The following is a 10,792-nucleotide window of genomic DNA, read 5'->3' on the forward strand; positions in this document are numbered from 1 at the left end:
CCCCTTTTTTTTTCACAGAAGGTCTGAAGGCTTATAACGTTAACAATTGGAATTCAATATTCGTGATGGACAGGGCACAGATTAGCTTTATGCTTGAAAAAAAATGCACAAGGCAATCTGCCCTAATTTACTAACCGAACAACAATAGCTAAAACAATAGTAGCGTAGGAAACGAGTGGGAAAGGTATTTTTCATTCTATCTTAGTAAAATGGACCAAAATTACGAAATTTACTCTCAAGAAAAGAATGAGAATGCATAACATTTAATTCAGAGCTTAAAGGTAAGCCTTGGATCAAGGTCGTAATGGATGCGCCTGAGACGCTAATTATCTCGTTTCTCTTGGTCAATGGGGCCCAGCATGGCCAGGTGGTTAAGGCGCTCGACTCGTAATCGAATCCTCATCACACCAAATATGCTCGCTCTTTCAGCCGTGGAGTCTTTATAATGTGACGGTCAATCCCACTATTCGTTGGTGAAAGAGTAGCTGAAGAGTTGGCGGTGGATAGTGATAACTAGTTGCCTTCCCTCTAGTCTTACACTGCTAAATTAGGAACGGCTAGCGCAGATAGCCCTCGTGTATTTTGCGCGAAATTAAAAAAACAAACAAACTATCGGTCAAACAAATCTTGCCCTTCACTTTTAATTTGACCCATGCATATCTGAACACCAATTGGAAATGAAGACTATAAACCAAACAACAACAAAAAAACCAACAAAATACCCTCAATCAAGCGATAGCCATCTTCTGTATTTATATAAAAGTGATTTAATTAGGATGTCTGTCCATTACAGCAGTAGTACACAAACATTTATTTGACGCCCTCCCTTTCTAAATATGCGTTTTGTTGCACCCTTTCTACCTCGCATTCCGTGTAAGCTACTTATGTATATTATCTATATGCCTTTTCTCCATGCTAATTGTGGTCACTATATTGTTTGTTTGTTTGTTTTTACTGTTAAGCACAAAGCTACAAAATGAATCATTTATACTTTACCCACCACGGATATCGAAACCCGACTTTTATATGGTTCAGGTACGATCACTTTGACGAAGTGTAAACCAGAGAGAATAAAATCACTCAGCGGCACACACCGCCTGAAGTCACTACTTTCAACCGAATATTTAGAATAGCTATCATTTTCATAACGTACCAATAACTGAAGGTGTAACACCTATTTTGTAACATTATCTCTCGAACCTGAGATCAGTCCAATACGTTAACTAGGACACGACTCAGTCTGAGTCAGAAAATACTAAATTCAGCACGTTATTTATGTATTCCAACCTCACCATTTCAGATTAAACACGACAAGAACAACACAAAATATTTTTTATCACGAACACAGATCATCACGATAAATAAAATGAGCTCTATAGATAACAAGTATATGATTAATTAATTCTATTCCTTATATATCAAGCCAATTAAAAACAAAAACCTTGATTCCAACAATAAACGCCTCCATATTGATTTACGTTCGACAAACATTGGCGTGGCATTCAATTTATATTCAAATGAAAATCACGTCGAGGACCCATAGATTTTCTCAGTCTATAAAACAGTTTATTTTTCATTGCAATAAATACACACGAGCTATATCTTAAAGTTAAAATAGTAAAAACAAATTTACTTGCAAAGATATTCACATCACGTGTTATATCTGAAAATATTTTCCTCGTATCCACTGTGGCCAGTGTTTGCCATCTAGGCCGCTGCCTGTTTCGTATTAAAGTTAGTTTGAATTTTGTTTTGAATTTCGCACAGAGGTACACAAGCGACATCTGTCCCTAATTTTGCAATGTAAGACTTGAGGGAAGGCAGCTAGTCGTCACAACCCACCGCCAACTCTTAAGCTACTCTTTTATCAACGGATAGTGGGATTGACGTCACAATATAACGCCCCCACGGCTGAAAGGGTAAGCATGTTTGGTTTGATGGGGATTTTAACTCGCGACCCTCACTTTAAGAGTCGCAAACCTTAACCACCTGGCATTCTAGGCCTACTTGGCGTACGATGTATGTACTTTAACTACTGAAACATTGTTTACAAAAATAAAATAAAAAAATAGATATACATGAGATTGAATCTTCTATCTCTCGCATACGAATCATATGCTATGCCATATGAACCAAAGCCTAGATATATATATTTTTTTACATATACATTATTATAAGTGAAATACTTTATCTACAACAATGGTATACGTTTTAAATATATGTGTTTTAAATAATGTTGTTGTATTACATGGTTGTACATGAATGAAACTCAAACTTTCTAAACAGACTATGAAGTTCTACATAAAACAAGGGAATGTAAAATACGGAATAGCTACAAACTAAATGTTTCCGTACACAACATTTTTTTGTAGAAACACGTTTTCTCTGCAGATAATCGTCATATTTGTCCAACATTATAAAATAGTGATTTTTTAAAATTATGCTATCAAAAAGTGTAAAAATTAACTGTCTTTGTTTGTGCCATTTCACTTTTTTTTTTCTTTTCTGTCCATGATGGTATCACTTTTTTTTTTTTAAATATTAACAAATATTAGTAAAGCGTCAGGTCTACTACCACCAATAACGGAAAGAGTTTACCTTTTCATTCTCACAGCAGGTAAACACAGCGCATTTAAAGTTTATGCCTAACTGTAGATTTTTATGAGATGTAATGAAACTGCGTTGTTTATAAGCTACGGATATGAAAATAATTAATTCAATGTGTTTTATTGTTTGTTATTCATATTACTGAAGTAATTGTCTTTAAAGTTAATGTTATAAACGTCACAGTTTTGCACGCATCCAGAGCAGTGTACGCTAAAGACATTCACTTTTGTATTTGCATGAACCTAAAAGTTTCACTGTATAATTGGCTAATAAAAATATTGGGTTTCCATATTAGCTAGCACGCATACACACACGTATTGACTGACACAGTTTCTTTTCCCTTTTTTAATTACATGGACTTTTTACTGTTACATTAGATGATTAGCCTATCCTTAGAACGGTAAAGCGCCACTTCTCGTCTACGTTTCTAAAAAAAAAAAAAAGGCCTATCATAATTAAAATAAAATTCTTACAGAGTGAAGCTATAAGTAAATAACAAAATATATCTATATTGATTTTTATTATTATTAATCACTAATTTTGTTTATTTTCAAATATTAAAATATATTTTTAGTTGTTCTTTGTAAGCCCTTGCGATAATTAGGTTTCGATAGTGGTAGTAAACGTCTTATTACATTTCCAAACATAAACAGATATAAAACTACTAATATTAGGCAGTAAACATTATCTTCTGACTAACTGTTACAAAAAAAACACACAATAAAGTTAGTTTTTTTTATTGAATATCGTACATGAAGCATGAAGCCACAAAAATTATTTACGAAACATTTTTTCTTTTTGACTGGTATATGATAAGTTAAATGTACCATATAGTGATTTTAACTGTAATTCAAGTTAAAATAAAATACATTTCACAAGACACGTGTAAAACTACAGTACCTTTTAAATAAGATAATAAAGTATTATTATTATTTTAAAAATTTCTACTGTAATTACAAATTTAGTTACGAATGTTTTGCCACCCAACGGTTATCACTTAAATTTTTACATATTTCATGTGCCACCTTTTAATAATTTTGTATTTTATTTTTTCAACTTCAGCAACAATATTTTTCATTTCAGCAGGAAAATATAATTTATTTTCAAATTTCTTCATACAGTGCTTGTGCAAAAGTATTAGAACAAAGTCAAATATTAGATTTCTGGTTACTTTCAAAGTAATAATGGAAGGTAAATCACAGGTGAAACATCAAAATGTTATTAATCTTCATATCTAGTACAACAGAAAGTCAGTGGAAGCTCAGCACACATGTCCCGTTTTTTGCTTTAATAACTATAGACAATCTTTCAGGCATTGTTACAATATATTTAATCGAAGATTTTACACTAAATATTTCTAATACACCCCCATAAAGTTTCTTTGAAAGTTTGTTTGTTTTGAATTTCGCGCAAAGCTACTCGAGGGCTATCTGCACCAGCCGTCCCTAATTTAGCAGTGAAAGAATAGGCAGCGACTCATTATTACCCACCACTTGAGCTACTCTTTTACCAACGATTGGATTGACCGTAACATTATAACGCCCCCACGGCTGAAAGGACGAGCATGTTTGGTGCGACCGGAATTCGAACCCGCGACCCTCGGATTACGAGTCGAAGGCCTTAACACGCTTGGCCATGCCGGGCTCTCTTTGAAAGTAACTTTTGATTTGTCAAGTTTTGATATATCAAATCCCAGATCTGCTCAGTTGGGTCGAAATAGTGGCTCTGTAGGGGCTATTGCATCACTTGAATGACTCCAGCAGCTTCTTTCTTAGCTAAGTAATTTCTACGTAAGTTGAATGAGTGTTTAAGTCAGTATATTTTTGGTAGTAGAATCCTTTACTAAAAATGTGCAAATAGATGTGTATACCAGTAACTGATGGTACTTGCACTGATTCATTATTCCATCTATTTTGCAAAGATCTACAATTGCCTCAACAGAAAACCACCCTAAAACAATCACAATGTTCCATGGTAGGTACTATATGCATTGCGGTTAATCTTTCAACTTTCTTCCGCCACACGTACAACCTACATTTTGAACCAAATATTTCAAACTTGGACTTGTACGTCCGTAGCACAATTTTCCAATCATCAACAGTCCATTTTTGTGCTTTTTAACAAATTTCAGTATCTTGCCAATATTTGGATATCAAAGTAAAGTTGTTTTTTAACTGTTACACGACTAAATATTCCATTCTCGTTAACTGATACTGTAGACCTGGACATTTGGAGCATGGTTGTTTATCACATGTTTGAGATCAATTGTATTCTTTCTTCTGTCCTGAAGGCTGCATAAACGAACATATATGACATCAGTATTATTGAGTTTAGGTGTTCTTATCTCTTCCTTTCACATTTTCAAATTTACCTGTCTCAGTCTCATAATTTATGGTATACTTTACAGTGTTTGTGGTCATTTTATTGGAGAGTCCAACCAGCATCACGTAAAGCTTTTATGTAAACTCTCTGCTCTACTGACAATTCTATACACTTTTGTGCTGTGGCATGACAACAAAATTTAGTATATAGTGTTAAACACTGTTTTTATCAAGGTTTATTTGTGGGTACCATTAAATTTATTTATTCTAGCATACACGGTGCCATGTACTAGCTCTTCCTATAGTGTTAAGACAGTGCATGGAGTACCATGACAGTTATTTCAGGCCCTAAATTTTATCAGTATGTTCACTCAAGTAGAACCATTATGACGTAATCTTGGTACAAGTGTGTGGGAAGTCTAAAGAATGATAAGTATTTCCACCCTGGCTCATTCAGTTGTCAACAAGGATCAGTGAAGCTTTACCATAGTGTTGAAATTGACATTCTGTGATGGCGTGGAAGAATTAACCTCATAAAACGAGAATACAAAATATTATCTTGTCCTAACACTTTTGCACAGTACTGTATATCAGTATCTATATGTGAGATATTTGTTAGTATTATTAAATCTATAACACAGTTCTGAATATCAGTGCAAATTCAGATTGTTGCTGTTCTGATCCATTTATTTTTACCAGAAAAAAGGTTAAAAGATAACACTGACTGACTTGTACACATGTTTGAAGCTACTAGTATCGGTAATGCCATTAAAAATATCTATATATTTTATTTTTCATAGATTGGGTGTAGCCTGTTAGTTACCAAGTAATCTTTCGGATTTCCAGATTCAAAGTTTCAAGCATGCAATTTGTAGTTCAACACGCACTTTTAACAGTATACGCGTTATAAAAGTTATAGCAATGTTCAATTAAGAGAAACAACATGAGCATCGGGCTTTCCTCGCTTATTGCCTTCTTTGGTCAATTACTCTAAATTAGAAACAGCTATGCCTCAACCTCAGGATCTCTTACCAGGTCGTAAATGTGTAACTAGGCGCTGGCACACGGGGCTCGTGTCCCAATTCTATTTGATAGTGTCCCGCAATCTTGGCTGCTGTTTTAAAAAATCAGAATAAAAAATCATGATGAATATCGTACCAAAACGCCGAGGATTTCCGTGCCTATAGGTTCAATCCCCGAATCTTTTAATCACCTAGAGACGTCTCTTGCCTGTTCATTTAGACTGTGTTTTCTAAACAAGGTTCCGTCCAGGTCAAAACTGCCAAATAAATATATAACCATGTTTTGTAATGTATCTAAAGAAAGCAATAAGAAAAAAATATTCTGCCTTCATAACGTTTTGTTTTTAAGAAATCCATAAACGTCGTAATTTTCAGCAAAATTTCTTGAAAACGGCCCAATAGATTTCGATAAAAGTTATACATTTGGACTATAGATCAACTTAGAAATGGCTAGCGTTTAAATTGTCAAAGCCACGAAAATTAAAAGAAAATCCCTACCCTGTAACACGGAGGAGAGTTTTCACAGTGTTTGCTCTATAACTTAATCACAAATGATTGGATTTTGATTAAACTTGGTGGACTTCAGTAGATTACTAGCCCTTATTGTCCTGCCAAAAACTGTTCATGTCCTCTGATAACGGGCCCAGCATGGCCAGGTGGTTAAGGTACTTCATTCGTAATCTGATGGTCGCGGGTTCAAATTATAGTTTGGTGCTTGCCATTTCAGCCATGGGGGCGTTATAATGTGACGGTCAACCCAACTATTCGTTGGTAAAAGAGTAGCCCAAGAGTTGGCGGTGGGTGGTGATGACTAGCTATCTTCCCTCTAGTCTTACACTGCTAAATTAGGGACGGCTAGCGCAAATAGTCCTAGTGTTGCTTTGCGCGAAATTCAAAACAAAACAATCCAAACCAAACTGCTGATAACGACGAACATTCGGACACAGTTTCGTAATTTTTGAGGGCCGAAAAAGATAAACGCTGCGTGGCAGAGCTACGCGTTCTACCGAGTGCCTCTCTAGTATTAACATTGTTACACCACGCCCAGAAATATCCCTCTACTAATCACAATTGAATGATAACTTTAATAGCTCTTACGTTCTTTGGTTAAACATGTAGAGGACAATCATAATACTTATAATGGTTTCAGTGGCTCAGCATAATAATATCACGTGGAAAAACGGATTTTTTTTTTAATTTCGCGCAAAGCTACTCCAGGGTTATCTGCGCTAACCGTTCCTAATTTAGCAGTGTAAGACTAGAGGGAAGGCAGCTAATCATCACCACTCACCGCCAACTCTTGGGCTACTCTTTTACCAACGAATAGTGGGATTGACCGTCAAATTATAACGCCCCACGGCTGAAAGGGCGAGCATGTTTGGTGCGATGGGCAAAAAAATAATAGTTAGCTCAATAATGTAACACTATAGAGAAAATAATGAATTAGACCAAGAACGTCACGTGATTTAACAGTTTTTATGCATGACCTAATAGCTTGCTAAAATGTCAATCTGAGAGTTCGTGGTTTGCGTCCCTTTGCCAAAAATCATGTTCCCACTAGTCCATCAGAGTATACTAAGGACTGGGGTAGGTGCTATTAATTATTTACTATCATCCTTCTAATTTATTGGTTCAAACTTAAGAACAGCAAGTGCAGATAGCCTTTGTGTAACTTTGCGCAGACATACGAACTTACAAAAAACAGTTTTAATGTTTTTAATGATTTCGAAAACTGTCATATTGGTAGTAAAAACTAAAACTACAAACACTATTAGTGTTTCCAAAGATACAATAAAAAAATAGACTCAAAAATTATACCTTCGGGTTAATCACCATTTGCATTAACAAATAAAATATAACAGTATCTAAATTGCACTAATGAAAATTGTTTGTTTGAAGCTAAGCACAAAGAAACACAATGAGCTATTTATGCTATTCCTACCGCTGGTATCAAAACCCGTATTCTAGGGTTCTAAGTCTGCAGACATGCCGCTATGCCACTGGGGAGTCACACATGAAAAATCCTTTTTGAGAAACAAATTATTACGAGTCATCATGTTTGATGTTACTTGTAACGTGTATTTGATTATGTTAGCCGTCGTTTTCTAACTAAAAGAACAATTTCTAATTCCTAGTTGTGTGGATTGTTCGATTATGCTTTTATTTTGGACTCATTCCCCTTTCTCATTTACTATAACCAAAACCTGCAAATCACATAGTTTTTAAAAGAGACCAGTGTTTAATAAAACAAAATATTGTAAAATAAGATCTTCCACATTCTCAGAATACACCAAAACGTTTACTATTTGAATATAAGAGGTTAAGACCTACCGAACAGCTTCATATATCATACACATTTCAACGTCTTATTTTGTCATATTCAGGATTACTCTTAAGGATTTTTATTTAACGTTTTCGGAATTTTGGTCATAAGACTAATTTTACAACCTGCAAGTTAAACTTGAAACCTCGAAAATCTTCATATTTAAACCTACTCTCTGAAATATGCCTGACAGTTGTAAATAAACTTTAAAAATCTTTCTATCTAATGAAGATTCGTTTTGAATGGATTAAGTTTCTTTACAATTAATGACTTCAATCTTTTCATTAATTACAGATATTCCAAGTAATATTTAAGTAAAACCCGACATACAGCAAAATGAGCTAAACAAGAAGTTGTGTATATTGAATGATATTATTTCTTTGTACGTCTTTAACTTTGAAAGGCTAGGTAAGAAGGAAGACAGCAAATGAACACCACCTATCACCAACTGCTGCTCTAGTCGAATGCTGGGATTTGACCGTCACTCTAATAACGCACCCATAGCTTGAAAGTACGTGGCGTGATTTTTTTTCTGGTGGTGAGACGCGAACCACGGATACACAGACCGGCACGTTAGCCATTGGCCATGCTGGTCCTATTATACCAATCACAAGATACACAGTACTTATCTCTTATTCATTATGCTACTTACAGCTATAACCATATGAATAAATTGAAATTGATTGTGTAATGTATAATCTTAACTTGCCAACTGATCTAGATGAGTTTACACAAAAAAATCTCGAAATTATTTTTTTAATATTTGAGTAAGAATGAATAAACGACCTCTTGTTTTTACATTTTCTACGGTAATAAAAAAACGATGAAGTAGCTATTAAATTAATGTTATAGTTGGTGTATTTTCTAGACATACAGTTTAAAATTCTAAAACCTAGCGTGTGTGTATACATATATATATATTAATCAATACGCCCACATACAAACGTTATTTATGCAATCCTTGACTTACTATTTCTTCCAATTCTTCTCAACAGGAAAACTATCCACATAAGTAAGAGGTCGAAACTACAGACGTTATTCTAATACTTGAAAATATTTAGTCAGAGAAAGTAAATATTTCTCTTTCATCAACCAACAGATAAATAAATACACAGCACCATAGAAGAAACTGTTTTATTAAGAATCGGCGATAGCCTTTTACTTTTCGAATAAATTATTATCTGGCTGGTGACACCAGTTTCAAAGAAAGAAGCTGTTACAAACTCCGATGTATTTCCGTTCTAGAAGTATCATTAACTTCGTCTTCTAAGCCTAAACAGACATAGTTGGTAACGCATAAACAGTTACTTGTATTTCAAAACACCAGAAAATTCTACGAGATAACCGACGAGAAAAGTACAACTTTCAGCCCTACTCTTAAGGAAAAGCTGTAGCAACAACGACTTTATATGTACATAGTTTGACCAACTGAAACTACATTACTCACAGAACGGGATTGAAACTTTTCCAAGAAATATGTCATGCCATGTGAATAGTCAGTTATTCATCACATAACTTTGTAATTCATGTTTCTGTAATACACCATACGTTTATAGCTCTCCCATTACACATACAAATAAAATGTAAGTTTATTAACTTTCTCAATGTTAACGATTTATTCCGATGTCTTTTGTTTCGTTAATATGGTGGTTTGTTTCAATACAACAATGCACGGTTTCGCCTTTGAGTCACGTGCTGTTTAACTCACTGACCAGGATATCAGACTACTCGAAAATGACACTTCCGTTATATTTCTACATGAGATGTTACAATCCAACACAGAATAAACGTTACGTGTGTAATTATAAAGATGATTATAACTTCAACTCCAGAACAGCACTTCCCAGCCTAAAGTTTTTCATTGTTACGTGTTGTAACTTATCTCGGACGAGTCTCTGATTATGTTACATGCGTCACGTATTACAATTTCAAATAGCCGGAAATTTTAATTTTAACTCAGAAATTAATTCGATGTTAACACGTATCAAATTTATAATATTTGCCAACAAGATTGATTCACACAATTTTCTTTCTTAATACAAATATAATTTAATATATAAACAATAACACAATTTATATACCGGATATTACAAATAATGATTTATATACAAAAAATGTACAAGCTCACAAACAATATTCAGTTTTCTATCTGGTCTGGAAATGAATATTTTACCGACGGTCCAGGTATTTCATGTTGATACACCGATACACTTCACTTGATGAGAATACAAGCTAGCTCTATTCTTCACGCGTGAGTTATTTCCCTATGAAAATATCTAATGTTCTCGAAGAGATACTAACATCCGAAATTAATTCTCTGAGGTTTAACTGTTTACAATATTCGAAATCTATAAACATTCCTGGTCAAATTGTTTAGTTTTGCTATTAGCAAACGTTAATCACACTTATAGATTCTGAAGCTTACAACAATACTAACAATATTACCAGCAATACACTGTCTCTTGGCGCGTCGATTTATAACCTTTAGGCGAAATTCTCAAAAGTTTAGTTGGCAACAA

At 34.3% G+C, this 10,792-nt stretch overlaps 1 long non-coding RNA gene across 1 annotated transcript; it reads right to left on the bottom strand.

The window, feature by feature from the left end:
- Positions 1-1,473: 1,473 nt before the first annotated feature.
- On the bottom strand, positions 1,474-9,751 carry LOC143238667 (uncharacterized). Its single transcript, XR_013020710.1, has 3 exons — positions 9,244-9,751; positions 6,087-6,207; positions 1,474-3,034 (listed from the first exon to the last, which is right to left on the bottom strand). It is a non-coding gene; the product is annotated as an uncharacterized LOC143238667 (long non-coding RNA).
- Between the last annotated feature and the right edge of the window lie 1,041 nt (positions 9,752-10,792).

This window comes from Tachypleus tridentatus, chromosome 13, assembly GCF_004210375.1.
Source record: "Tachypleus tridentatus isolate NWPU-2018 chromosome 13, ASM421037v1, whole genome shotgun sequence".
NCBI classification, from domain to species: domain Eukaryota; kingdom Metazoa; phylum Arthropoda; class Merostomata; order Xiphosura; family Limulidae; genus Tachypleus; species Tachypleus tridentatus.